Below are 14536 nucleotides of genomic sequence, written 5' to 3'. Positions count from 1 at the left end.
ACTCTTCTCTTTTTTTTTTTCATCATTAATGATTTAAAGAACGGTTATCATTCACCTTTGGAAATATTGCATTCGGCAAGTGAACATTACATGAATTGCAAGGTGATGTATTCGCAAAGGTACGAAAAATCTCTGCTACATTTCCTGGTATAATTAGCCACTAATATCAGACTGATGTAGTTGTCCGAGATCTTGAACGAAATGACAGACATATTGTTTCCTTTTCCCACTCGGAGAAAGTGATTATTTAAAAATAAAATTATACTTGGATCTTATTCGCGCAAAGAAAACTTGAACAACCATCGTGCGATTTTCGCTTTGTGAAAAATCCGGCATGTTCGGATAAATTTACGAGAAACAAAATAATCAATGATGATTACTGAAAGGTGATCATAGATGTTTTCTGATCAGCAGAATCTTTGTTGGGAGATATAAAATCTAAGTTTACTATCAATCGTTTTTGTTGTGTTTGTTGTTTGTTGTTTTTTGTTTGTTTGTTTGTTTTGTTTTGTTTTGTTGGTTTTGTTGTTAGTTTATGAGTTGTTTTTGTTTTGTTTTGTTTTTAACAACTAACCGTCATGAAATTGTTAAAAGAAGTGTAAACATGACCTTCTTCAATTAATTTCAACGTTTTTACAATAGAATGGCACATTAGAACAATTTTTGCGCTCGCTTCGATACACACACACACACACACACACACACACACACACACACACACATATATATATATATATATATATATGTATATATGCATATATATATATGTATACATGATAAAATATATATATATATATATATATATATATATGCACATTATCATATTATATATACATAACTTTATATGTAATATATATATATATTGTGTGTGTGTGTGTGTGTGTGTGTGTGTGTGTGTGTAGATATTTCTTAGATAGATAGATAGATAGATAGATAGATAGATAGAATATTCTTCATTAATTAAAAAAAAAGAAGAAAAAATCTAATATAATGCAAACTCCCCTCAGAGTTGTCCAAGTATGAACTATTTGATGCTGTGATACACGTATCGCAAACCAGTTTTGTGGGTTTACCTTTTATTACCATGCCCATAAGTCTTTCTTCATGACAAACTAAATTTGATTCTGATTCCAATTTAAACGAACAACAATGGGAACGACCACCAGCTGTAACAGATGGAACCATTACAAGCCAGCGCTTCTCTTCATGTGCAAGTGATGCCTCTCCACTTTATTTCTCGTTTTATGAACACGGCAGCTGCCCTACGTCTTAATTGTGCACTGTGACACACGTTACTGCTCATCGTGCAATGTGGGCTGTTGTCAATGGTTTTTGCTTTCATGTCATTTTGTTTGTTTGTTTCGTTTTGTTTATTACGCGCGCGCGCGTGTGTGTGTGTGTGTGTTTGTTTGTGAGTGCACGTGTTTATGTGTGTGTTTTTGCACTCGAATGATTTGCACACACACACACACACTTAATATTATACACGACTGAGAAAGAAAGACAAAGAGAGAGAGAGAGAGAGAGAGAGAGAGAGAGAGAGAGAGAGAGAGAGAGAGATGGAGGACAGAGACAGAGACAGACAGACAGACAGACAGACAGTGACAGACACAGGGGGAGTGTGAGGTCGTGCGGTCCTCAATGCCTCCATCGGAGCGTTGATGCGTGATGTTTTTTGCCAACTGCCATTCAAGTCACTTCAGTCCTCGTCAGACTCCCAACCCACCTCTCAAGTGTGGGTGCCACCGTGAAGCTTGTTCATTTATTTATTTGTTAATTTGTGTAAGTGAGAGATGTCTGCGTTCATGAACGTGTCTTTGTAATCGAGAGGTCCAACATAGACGATTCGTTTATGTAGGCACGTATCATGTATTCATTCATTCATTTTGTTTGTTCGTTCGTTAATCAAGTAATTAATTGATTTTAGTTATCTATTCATTTATTAGTCATTTATTTATTTATCTTTTAGCTTATTTATTCATTTATTCGGTCACCACTTTCTGGTCGAGAAACTGTTGATTTTGCCTTCACGTATGGTGCTGCATGGGACTGTTAGGTAAAACTGCACTTCGCTGTCACTTTTGTCGGCTTTTTATTGTAAACATATTTATTACGTTTACATATTTACCCATTCCTCTATTCATTTGTCCATTGATTATCTATTCGTGTAATTAATAAGTAAATTAGTTAAACAGTGATTAAGCACTTTTCATTCTTTCTCGCTCACTCTTTCTTTTCTTCAATAAATGGTTTTGTTCCCTGGGGTACATCAGGCGATTTTCATGCCATCACGCCATTTTCATGCTGCCCTCCACACAAAATGTATACCTACACACTCTCTGTTGGGTTCTGTCTTTATCTGTCTGTCCAGCTCGGTTTGTATCCAGTTCTGCCTCTATCTATCTATCCATCTATCTATCTATCTATCTATCTATCTATCCATCCATCCATCCATCTATCTGTCTCAATCTAGTTCTGCTTCTATCTATCTCTTCATCTATCTGTTTCTATCCATTTCTGCCTCTATCTATCTCTGTATCTATCTAGCTCTGTCTGTCCAGCTAGTTCAGTTTCAGCTTCAAAGAGGTTTCAAAGCGCGCGGACTGATCTAGGGTTATAGACACTGCACTGCATCTGTTTTGACGGGAAAAAAAAGATGAAAGGAGGGGGTGGGGGGGAGGTTTGGGGAGAGGCTGACCATCACATAAACCTGACGCACTGGTCAGGCCTTCAGAGCCTTCCCCCTAGGTTCATGTAAAACATAGACAGAAATAAAATAAAAAATGTCTATCTTGATTTGCCTTTTCAGTGAATTTGTGTGTATCCTTTATTATTTTCCATCCTTTTTAAAAAAAGAAAGAAAATTAATTCGTCCCCTTGAATGCATTGTGAACTGCACACTTGAATCTCTGTCTCTCTCGCTGTTGTTTTGGTGGTGGATGATTTCCTACTCACCGCTGTGTTCATTGCTTAACAACAGAACGCTGGGGGTGTCGATGTGATCATGTGCGCTCAACGTGGCCCATTTTCATTCGTATTCTACTTTAATTATTTGTATTTTACGCATCTTCCGTTTCACGTTATATTTTAATGCATTCACTCACTTGTTTATTTTGTTTGAATATTTTCAAAGCACAATTGAGTATGTTTTACAAGGAAAGGCACTATATAAGTCTTTTTTTTAAATCATTATTATAATAATCATTATTATCATTATCGTTATTATTATCATTAATCTTATGAGCATTTACGCCTGATCTTGAAAATAAGCCCTAGGAGTTTACAAATAGAACACATATGTAAATATCAAAAAGGAAAAATTGAACAAAAGATACCAAACATCATTAAAAACTATCTCCACCCCCCCCCCCCCACACACACACACACACACAATGCACACAAGCACAAGCACACGCACACACACACACACACACACACAAGTCATGGCACACGATCGCAAATAGTACACAATAAAAAAAATACTACCAAAAAATTCTGAAACTATCAAAACTCATTATTAGCATCATCATCGTCATCATTATTGTGATTATCATTATTTAAAATAATAAAATCCTAGGGTAGGTCAGGCATTTACTCCTTTCTTTTTTTCTTTTTTTTTTCTTTTATTTTATTTTATTTTTTAAGCAGATACGGCATTGCGTATATAAATCAGTCCACACACTTCGACATATCCCTGAAACTGAAACTGAAATTGAAATTAGAGTTTGGGATCTTCACGTGTAATTGACGACACAGACAGCTGTTGGCTGAAGGTCAGTCAGCCGAGTTGAGAGCCAAGGGCGGTGTGTCTGTCTGTCTGTCTGTCTGTCTGTCTCTGTACTCAAGGCGACACACACAGCGATCAACAAGCTGGCTTCACGGGCCTTTTGTCCCTTTCACTTTGTTTTAGTTGTGGACTTGGCGTGGGTTGTTTTAGTTGTGGACTTGACGTGGGTTGGCGTGGGTTGTTTTAGTTGTGGACTTGGCGTGGGTTGGCGTGGGTTGTTTTAGTTGTGGACTTGGCGTGGGTTGTTTTAGTTGTGGACTTGGCGTGGGTTGGCATGGGTTGTTTTAGTTGTGGACCTGGCGTGGGTTGTGGACTTGGCATGGGTTGTTTTAGTTGTGGACTTGGCGTGGGTTGTTTTAGTTGTGGACTTGGCGTGGGTTGTTTTAGTTGTGGACCTGGCGTGGGTTGTTTTAGTTGTGGACTTGGCGTGGGTTGTTTTAGTTGTGGACTTGGCGTGGGTTGTTTTAGTTGTGGACTTGGCGTGGGTTGTTTTAGTTGTGGACCTGGCGTGGGTTGTTTTAGTTGTGGACTTGGCGTGGGTTGTTTTAGTTGTGGACTTGGCGTGGGTTGTTTTAGTTGTGGACTTGGCGTGGGTTGTTTTAGTTGTGGACTTGGCGTGGGTTGTGGACTTGGCATGGGTTGTTTTAGTTGTGGACTTGGCGTGGGTTGTTTTAGTTGTGGACTTGGCGTGGGTTGTTTTAGTTGTGGACTTGGCGTGGGTTGTTTTAGTTGCGAACTTGGCGTGGGTTGTTTTAGTTGTGGACTTGGCGTGGGTTGTTTTAGTTGTGGACTTGGCGTGGGTTGTTTTAGTTGTGGACTTTGTGGAATTTGCGTGGGTTGTTTTAGTTGTGGACTTGGCGTGGGTTATTTTAGTTGTGGACTTTGTGGACTTGGCGTGGGTTGTTTTAGTTGTGGACTTGGCGTGGGTTGTTTTAGTTGTGGACTTGGCGTGGGTTGTTTTAGTTGTAGTTGTGGACTTGGCGTGGGTTGTTTTAGTTGTGGACTTGGCGTGGGTTGTTTTAGTTGTGGACTTGGCATGGGTTGTTTTAGTTGTGGACTTGGCGTGGGTTGTTTTAGTTGTGGACTTGGCGTGGGTTGTTTTAGTTGTGGACTTGGCGTGGGTTGTTTTAGATGTGGACTTGGCGTGGGTTGTTTAAGTTGTGGACTTGGCGTGGGTCAGGCATCACTGAGTTTTTACATCACTGACCTCCTTGAAACTGAAACTAAAACTGAAACTGAAACTGAATGCACACACGGACTGCTTTTTTTTTTATTTGCTGATTTGCTTACAGTGACACCTCCCTGATTTGATTTGATTTGATTTGATTTACTTTTATTTTATTTAGGAGGGTGGAAGTGGCAGAGTGGCTCAGACACTATCTGCCAGTGACGGCTCCGTGACAGTGTGGCTTCCAAGTCCTGTCTCGCCCTTTCCTCCAAGTTTTGGAAATGAAACTGAGCGTCCCGACATTCGGATGACGATAAACAGGACTGTTGATGATGGTGAAACTGGCACCACCTCCCACCAAGACCAAACACCCACCAGAACACATTCTTCAGACCTGTCCACTCCTCAAGAGGCTCAAAGACACCCTGTGACCTCCAGACAGCGAACTTACTGCACACCAAGCTCCATGGCTCCAGACAGCACTGGCATAGGACGACGTCATTCACCAGTCGGACTAGACTGACATTGTGAAGAGGTGAAGAAGAAGAAGAAGAAGAAGAAAAGAAAGAAGTTAACCGAGGTCCCGTGTGCAGCACTCGACGCACTGTAAAAGAACCCATGGCAACAAAAGTGTTGTCCTCTGGCAACATTTTGTGGAAGAAATCTACTGACAGGTACTCCAAAGTTTTTGCATGCACTCAAGGCCTGACTAACACGTTGGGTTATGTCGCTGGTGAGGAATCTGCCCAGCAGGTGTGGAGTAACGTATATGGATTTGTCCGAACGCGGTTGTTGTTGTTGTATCAGTATTAGGATCATTATTTCATAACAATTAACATTTGTATTCATTTAGTTACTGACGATTTTTCTCTGCGTTTCTATCGTAATGATTATCATTCTTCATAACTAGAGAGAGAGGGGGTTAGAGGTGGGTTTGCTTGGCCTTTTGCCGCTCTCAGTTTCTTTTATTTGAATGCATACACGAGGTTTAGGATTTTTGCATAATCGCGAACACTGCTTTGTGGTTTGTTTTTTAATTTCATTTTGTTATAGTCAGTCTACCTAATTTGACTGGGTTTTTTTTTTTAAAACGAAGTGAGCCCGTCTGATGGCTGTGTGTGTGTGTGTGTGTGTGTGTGTGTGTGTGTGTGTGTGTGTGTGTGTGTGTGTGTGTGTGTGTGTGTGTGTGTGTGTTGGCAATTTCTCGGCTCCTAAAAGCGGCACAGAAACAAAGTTGGCAGATGGTAGGTGTGAATAGGCCTTTAAAGTCTTCCCCTTTATTGGTAAGCATGATAAGAGGGTCAAAGGTCAAGGTCATTATTTGGCAAAATAGAAAAACGCTTGATATAGACCGTGTTTTACATCCAGTTTTAATCAAACATGGGCTTGTAACAAGTTATGGGTACAGCATGGTCCCTAATGAAATTCAAAATCAGAAGTTGAAAGCTCAAGGTCATAACCTGACGTGATACCGATAGGGAACATTGTTGCGTACAAGAGAGAAAGTCTTCTGCGGACATCCAGCAAAATTGGTACAAAATCATGGTGAAAACAAAACCTCTGGAAAAAAAACAACAACTAGGGATTAAGGTCACTAAATAGCCTATCAGCAAAATGAAAAAAATAAGATAGAAGTTTCGTTTTTCATCTAATGTTCATTCAGCATGGGATGCCGTATAGTTTTTTTGTTTTTTTTTGTCCAGAACATAATTGCTTTGTAAATTCAGATGTCAAGGGTCAAGGGCAAGTCTTTTTGCCAGACGATATGTTTTGCAGATGGATTGTTGTTGTTGTTGTTGTTGTGTGTGTGTGTGTGTGTGTGTGTGTGTGTGTGTGTTTCCATGACTCCTTTTAGCTTAAAAATGTGTATCACAACTGAGTCTTGAAGGTCTTTATTATGCATTCATGGAATTCACCGTACTTTCCACAAGCTCAGTCAATATCAAGCTGGCTGTTTGAAGAATTGTATCACACACACGTGTGTGTGTATGTGTGTGTGTGTGTGTGTGTGTGTGTGTGTGTGTGTGTGTGTGTGTGTGTGTGTGTAAATTATGCAGTTTACCTTTTTGTTTAATTCTTCATCTGCTTCGTCTTCTCTAGCTGGTAGGCAAATGAATCGAAGAAATCTTCAGTGAACATTCCTTCACAGCCATGTTTTGACCCGTAAACTGTTTATATACAGAAAGTAACACTAACAGGGGACACGCTTCTGATCGAATTGCCGACCCCATAAGGAAAAGCTCAGTCTCGTCTTTATTAAGCGTTCCACCTTACTATTGTATTGCACTGTAGTGTAATGTAGTGTAGTGAAGTGTAGTGTAATGTATTGTTCTGTATAACTTTTTTGTGTGATATTCTGGGAGAGCGCGCGCGCGCGCGCGCGTGTGTGTGTGTGTGTGTGTGTGTGTGTGTGTGTTACCGTGGATACGTGCGCTGATTGTACGCTGCAAATGGCACCTCGGTTTATCATCTCATCCGAAAGAATAGCACCCAGACCACCACTCAATATCTAGTGACGGGGGAGTCAAAAGCCTGATCCGTACAGAGAACTCGAATCCGCAGACACTCGCTTCCTAATCGGGCACATTACCACCAGGCCATCATACAACGGTATGAGTGACTTTTGAAAAAAAAAGCTTCAACAAGCAACACACTGTGTCACCGATGGTGTGTATGAAAATGGTCAACACGACAACAACTGCGATCACCCGTGTTTCCATTCCAGTCTGACCCATGGTCATGTGCCCTGGCTGTCTACCTGGTAGTTGTTTCATTCCACAACGCCTGATCTTTCACCTTCATTTCCCGTTCTTCAGCCGGCGTGTGCTATATCTCAAAGCCACAGTTTCTTTGATCATGTCGCAGTCCGCCCGTATCGGAGAGCTGTTTGCGTGTGAGGTTTGTTCAGTCAACACAGGGTTACCCAGGGTTTTTTGTCATTCGTCCGGGGACTCAACTTACGTCGCACAACGTTAACTACCCGTCCAGCTGATTCCACTGTCTCCATGGAAAAATCGATGCTAGCAGCAGACCAAGATAATGATCTGTTGAGGTTATAAATATCCATTATGGAATAATCAATAGAGCCTGGACCCTGGCCCAGAATGGGGCGGCGCAAGAGAGGAGGAGGAGGTGGACAGAGGGCCGTGAATCATCCAGCACTGCGGTGCACGGGTTCTACTCACCTTATCTGATCAGGTGGACAGCGAGGTAATCGTGATCAGGGACGTTATATGATCTGATTTCCAGGTGCTCCACTGCTCCAGAACCGCTGGCGCCACCGTGGAAATTAAATATGTAAACTGGCACTGGAAACAGGAGCACTAATGAGCAGCGCGCGTCAGGCGCCGCGCGGTATGTAAGCTATATCATCTTGAGCGGCTTTATGCCTGATTACACGCTGGTCCGGCAGGATGCGGAAGATCCCAAGCATCCGACAAGCCTGGAGGGGAGAGGGGGTCTTGGGGGGGTCCATTGCTTCTCCTTCCACCACCCTTCCCATCCCACTCCCCGCCATTTATTCCCCAAGTGCAAGTTGTATTACCGTCTTTATGGCTTGATCATCCTTGTTGTGAAGTTGGGGGTGTGTGATTTGCACGTGGAGGCGGCCGCCATGAAATAAAGATCATAGAGTGAAGACGGCTAGGAGTGGTGGGCCCTGACAAGACCCCCGCCCAGTCCCACTCCCCACCCACCCACCCCCTCCCGCTGGTGTCACGCTGTTGCCAGAGCCAGGGGCTGGGGGTGGAGAGGAGGGGGCCAGGTTGTGCTGACAATCCTTCCCTGACTCCGCCCCCAGCCCCGCCTCCCGCTTATCTGCCCTGTCAGCCAGCCCAGCAATTTGCAGTCTCTCAACCGTTACCCCCTCCCCACACCCCTCACCCTCCACTTCCCTCCACACACACACACACACACACACACACACACACGCACACACACACACACACACACACACACACACACACACACACACACACATCCTCCCCACACTCACACCCACCAGTCCCCTCTCGTCGTTTATTCTGCTGTTTGGACTTGGTTCAGACTCTGTGTGTGTGCTGGTGTGCGTGACGATGTGTGCGCGAGTGCCTGTTTTCTCTGTGTGTGTGTGTGTGTGTGTGTGTGTGTGTGTGTGTGTGTGTATTCTCTCTCTCTCTCTCTCTCTCTCTCTCTCTCTGTGTGCCGGTGTGTGTGTGTGTGTGTGTGTGTGTGTGTGTGTGTGTGTGTGTGTCTGAGGGGTGGGGAAGAGGGTTGCGCTTTGCTTCTAGGGTTTCACGGTGTGTCTGTAGGGAGCCGAGTTCCTGTGACAAGGAGAGACAAGGGAGCGGGCAGGGACTCACAAACCCCTTTGCGCCACAAGAACAAAGGTAAGCTAACTGATAGACGCCACCCGTCTGACTACTACCCCTTTCAGTTTTCACCACCCCCATCCCAGCCTGTTTCCACTCCTCTCTCTCTCACTCTCTCTCTCTCTACTGCCTCACTGTTCCGTACTGGGTGGAATTCCCCGACCCTGTTGCCCTGCTGTTGTTGCTGCTGGATCAGTGGGGGGGACAGTACTGCGGCGTGTGTGCCTGTTGGTTCTGTGCCGGCGATCAATGAGCGCTTCTTTCACTTCTCGCAGGATTGATCCGTTGTCCTGCTTCCCCCCCCCCCCCCACTCCCCACCTTCCCCGCTGTGTGTTAGTGGCTATCTTCATCCTCTGACCGGAGGCACTGCCTCCTTTTCGCTTCACTGCTGCTAATTGATGAATGACCATCAACGTTCACAATAATAATGAAGGACCCTTTGCGTTCACCTTATTATTATTATTATTATTGAATGACCCTTCACATTCACCCTATTTCCTGATGTCGAAAGCTTTTTTTTTCTTTTTTTTTTTCAGTATCAGTGTTTTTGTTGTTGCTGCTGCTGTCATTGTGTGTCTCCATCACTTCACAGTGTCCCTGTTCACTTCTGCAGCGTTAAGAAACGCAATGAACTCAATCACTTATCACCACCCTTATTAGCCAACGTTAAATGCGAGAAAGCCAACTCTAAATGCGACTGAGAAAGATGCGGGCGGGCGGGAGGTGGGGTTGGGGTTTGGGGAGGGTTATTTTTATGAAAAATATTCCTTTATCATCGGACTTTTTTTTTCTTTTTTTTTTGTGGTCATTTTCCAGTGCAAATCTTAGAGAAGAATGAGGTAGAGGAAAATAAAAGAGAAAGGAGACCATATCAACGATAGTCATCATAATGACAATTGCGTTAGCGAAGACATCAACAGTACTGACATTGAAACTGACATCCATTTATTGTATTTCACATAAGATGGATCATTACAATGCATCGACCTCAAATTCAATATCGGATTCAATAGAAGAAGAAAAAATTAAGGTCATGTGTATAACTCAAACAGAAATATAATATACCAAGATTTAAACCGAATCTTTCCCAAGGAATGTTCGGAATAACATGGAAATGATTCAACTTTCTACATAAATATGACAGAAAAGGGTGTTTCACAACGCTTTACCTTTGCGTAGGGAGTGTGAAAACGGGACCAAATTAAATTTTGATTTTTTGTTGTAATGCAGCCTTTTCTGTTACATTTACTTAGAATAGTCCTTCATTTCATGCTTGTTCATGACCATATTCATCTATTTGGGTCAGCATCCTTTCGCATGCAAGGTTGCACTGAAAATAGATTCTCACTGTCAGAGAAGACACACAAAACATGAAAATATCATTTTTTAAAGGTGAAAGAAGAAGCACAATCAACCAACCAAGCAAACACAAAAGGAAACACACACACACACACACACACACACACATACACACACACACTCACTCACTCACTCACTCACTCACTCACAAATATACACACACCATCATTATCATGATTGTCGTTGTGGTCGCCTCCCTCTTTCTGTTTTCCCTTTCTCTCTCTTAATTTTCTCTAAGATTTGTGTTGGTAAAAGACCAGAAACAAACCCCGATGACAAAGGAAATGTTTTGGATCAAAACAGGGGGACTTCCCACGCTTTCTCACACATTGTGCACCCCCCCCCCCCACGTCTCTTGCAATTGGAAGAAACCGTGGGGGAGGGGAACGACCACACTTTATGTGAGCTTTATGTGAGCCAGATTCATTGCCGCTTCTACTGTTAGCTAAATTATTGGGGAAAAGGGGGTGTATATGGGTATTTGTCCAGAATAACTCCCCTCCTCTTCTGTGGAATTAGTATTGAGAGGCTGGGGCTTAATATAGACATGTACATAAGCCATATTCACTCCCCTCCATACGTAAACATGGGGGGGGGGGGAGCTGGGGGGGGGGGGGGGGGGGGGGGGGGGGGGGGGGGGAAGTGGTGATTGTAGAACAGGGGTGGAGTGATTCTAGACTGTTCCTAAACAACTTCCCGGGGGGTGAGTTTAGGCACGTGCCCATAACCACCCCCCGGGGGCAGTGATTTTAGAACGAGGGGTGGTTTAGAACGAGGGGTGGTTTAGAACGAGGGGTTGCACCGGAATGACTCGAAGGTCCTCGCCGCTTCGACAGACGAAAAAGGAAATGTGTGTGCACGTGTGTGTGTGTGTGTGTGTGTGTGTGTGTGTGTGTGTGAGCGCGCGTGCGTGCGTGCGTGTGTATGACAGAGAGGGAAAGAGAGAGAGAGAGAGAGAGAGAGAGATCAACGACATGTCACCCTTGTGATAATGAAGGAAGAAAGGTCTTACCCTGCCCCAGACACGGAACAAGCTGTTCCAGCCCTCTGGTACAACAATGATGGTAAGGGCCTCGCCTAACGAGGGCCAAAGAGCAGATGTTTCTGACAGCTTCCCCCCGTCACCCTCTCTCTCCTCCTCTCTGTCTCCTGCCTCTCTCTCTCTCTCTCTCTCTCTCTCTCCCTCTCTCTCTCCCTCCCCCCCGCTCTCTCAAAATTGTCTATGTGCTTTACAATATGTTTTGATTTTAACATTAATAGCATCACCACCATGTGGATCATTATGTCGGCCACACCTGACTTGAAGAGGAAATTTTTCATATGTATTGAATCATTATTGTCTGAATCGGCAAGTCACATTTCCGAAAATGTAATAATATCAAATTTACTATAGTCTGCTTCCAAAAGTTCAAATTTGATTGAAATGCTTCTTTGTACTGATATGCATAATCCATGTATCACTTTTATTACAAGGTCCTGGAATCATCAGACAAAAAGTAATAGAAAGTTCTGAATTATGGTTGAATGGCGAGCTTTCTTTTCACTTACCATGGAAATGATTTCCCCTTCTTGATTACTTTTGCTTCTGTATACTTTCTTTCTCTCTCTCTCTCTCTCTCTCTCTCTCTCTCTCTATATATATATATATATATATATATATATATATATATATGTGTGTGTGTGTGTGTGTGTGTGTGTGTGTGTGTGTGTGTGTGTGTGTGTGTAATCCAATATCAAAAGGTTCCTGTGCGCGCTTGTTTGATCTTGGGATTTTTACGAAGAGTATAATGTTATTGCTTGCATCTCTGTATATGTGTGTGTGTGTGTGTGTGTGTGTTTAAAGCACGCGAATTCAAAGAGGTAACTAAACAGCGCCACCATTCACATGGACCTGCAACAAAATACACAGTGCTGTCACACAATGACGAGGCTTAATTGCACTATTGTCTGCCTGGGGTCTCCATCACAGACAGCACAGACATAAAGCTGCGTAACAAATTATGTCCAGGCAAAATATCTAAGCTGTACATGTACACATATACACCCCCACCCCCAACTTCACAAATAGATGTGTATGTAATTATAACACACACACACACAAACATATATATATATATATATATATTATATATATATATATATATATATAAGGACACACACGCGCGCGCGCGGCACGCACACGCACACGCGCACACATCCTGTGTATGTACACATCTGATTAATTTCTCACATTTGACAACATAGTGTATCCACACACAGAGAGATAACGACAACGATAACGATAACGATCTTTTTATTCATCTAAAGGCCAAAGCGCTTTTCGTTATTGAAGGGGGTCACACAAGAAAATAAGGAAAGTGACATGACATAAACCTCCATCACAGGTCAGCCAAAAGTAGCTGATGCAATATTCAGCAACAATCACAAAATAACAGTTCCTTGTCCCTTCAATGCTTCATGTAAGATGGCCACGTTTTGTAGAGTAAACTCAAGTCCTGACTACATGAGCAAAGCAAATCTCAAAGTACATGGATCGTTATAATACGAGGGTCATTCAATAAATAAGGTGAATTTTTCGGTATAAGGACTTCTAATACAGATAGAAGCTTACTTTTTAAATATTTTTCAACGTAGTCTCCCAGCACTGTCACACACTTTTCCCATCTGTGCACAAGCTTCCGTATTCCCTCAGCGTAAAAATCTTTGGACTGATGTCTCAGCCAGTCGCTCACAGCACTTTTGACTTCATCGTCACTTTCAACACTACTCCGTCCTTCTTTAAACAATTTAGCCCACTTGTAGACATTTTTTCGGCTGAAACATGTGGCACCATACACAGTTGACATTCTCCTATGAATTCCAACTGGTTTGCACCCTTCAGCAACCAAAAACTTGATAACTGACCGCTGTTCAATCCTGGAGCATGCTTCTTGGTCGGCCATCTTTGTTAATCGCCAAAACTCTCAAAGTTTTTTTTAATCTGCAAAACAAATTAAATCCATGTGAAAAAGAAGTAAAACAAAAAAAAGTAAGCTTCTATCTGTATTAGAAGTCCTTATACCGAAAAATTCACCTTATTTATTGAATGACCCTCGTATTTCGGTTGAATTAATCTTTGTCTGAGGACACCCAAAGCAGGGCAACATAATAAGAAATGCAAATCATCTTCCCTGCACAAGTTGCGTCGACAGGTATATACAGATTTACTGCTACTATAGTATCTGAAACTGTGAGCAACAATATCAGAAATACCAAAATCAAATAAATTCTGTCAGTGCATTTTTTTTACATATCTGTTTATTTCTATCTCCATAATTTTTTTCAGTCCCCTGAAATATTAAAAAAGTTTAACTGTGCAAATCTATCACCATTTTCCATATGATCATGTCAATCTTGTAAAAATTTCCACAATCAGCTATTCGTTGTCTAAAGCACTTTAAAAAATTAAAAGAATTAAAAAAAACAAAAAAACATGTAAGATCGTCAACACCATGATTGTATCACACAAATGAAACAACAACAAACAAATAAAAAACAACCAAGAATTGAAGTACTGACAAACACACGTTGCCCATGTTTTCTTGCCATTATTATCTAAGGAATGCAACATGTGATAAGATTTGAACGGTAGACTGTTTTAGTGCATTCTTGTATGTTTCAATCATTATGTACGAGTTTAATGATTGGATATCTCGCTGACCATACACAAAATCATTTGGCGTACGGATGTCCACTTTCACACACACACACACACACACACACATGATGGTGTTTAAATAAGAGAGTTTAAGAATTAGGGCAGAAAGAAACGACAGAGAACAAACAAATCAGAGCAGTCTTGTAGTTTGAAAAGCTGTGCAGGATGTGGCTGG

At 42.2% G+C, this 14536-nt stretch overlaps 1 long non-coding RNA gene across 1 annotated transcript in view; it reads left to right on the top strand.

Moving 5' to 3' along the window:
• The window catches only part of LOC143297744 (uncharacterized), a 50671-nt gene that overhangs the window by 25422 nt on the left and 10713 nt on the right, over positions 1 to 14536 (top strand). The window contains exon 2 of the long non-coding RNA XR_013057305.1: positions 9245 to 9322. This is a non-coding gene — a long non-coding RNA (uncharacterized LOC143297744). The remainder of the gene's footprint in view (positions 1 to 9244; positions 9323 to 14536) is intronic.

The sequence above is a fragment of the Babylonia areolata genome, chromosome 23, assembly GCF_041734735.1.
Source record: "Babylonia areolata isolate BAREFJ2019XMU chromosome 23, ASM4173473v1, whole genome shotgun sequence".
Taxonomy (NCBI): domain Eukaryota; kingdom Metazoa; phylum Mollusca; class Gastropoda; order Neogastropoda; family Buccinidae; genus Babylonia; species Babylonia areolata.
Note: the sequence above shows the minus strand (reverse complement) of the source record. Positions and strands in the feature narration are given on the sequence as shown.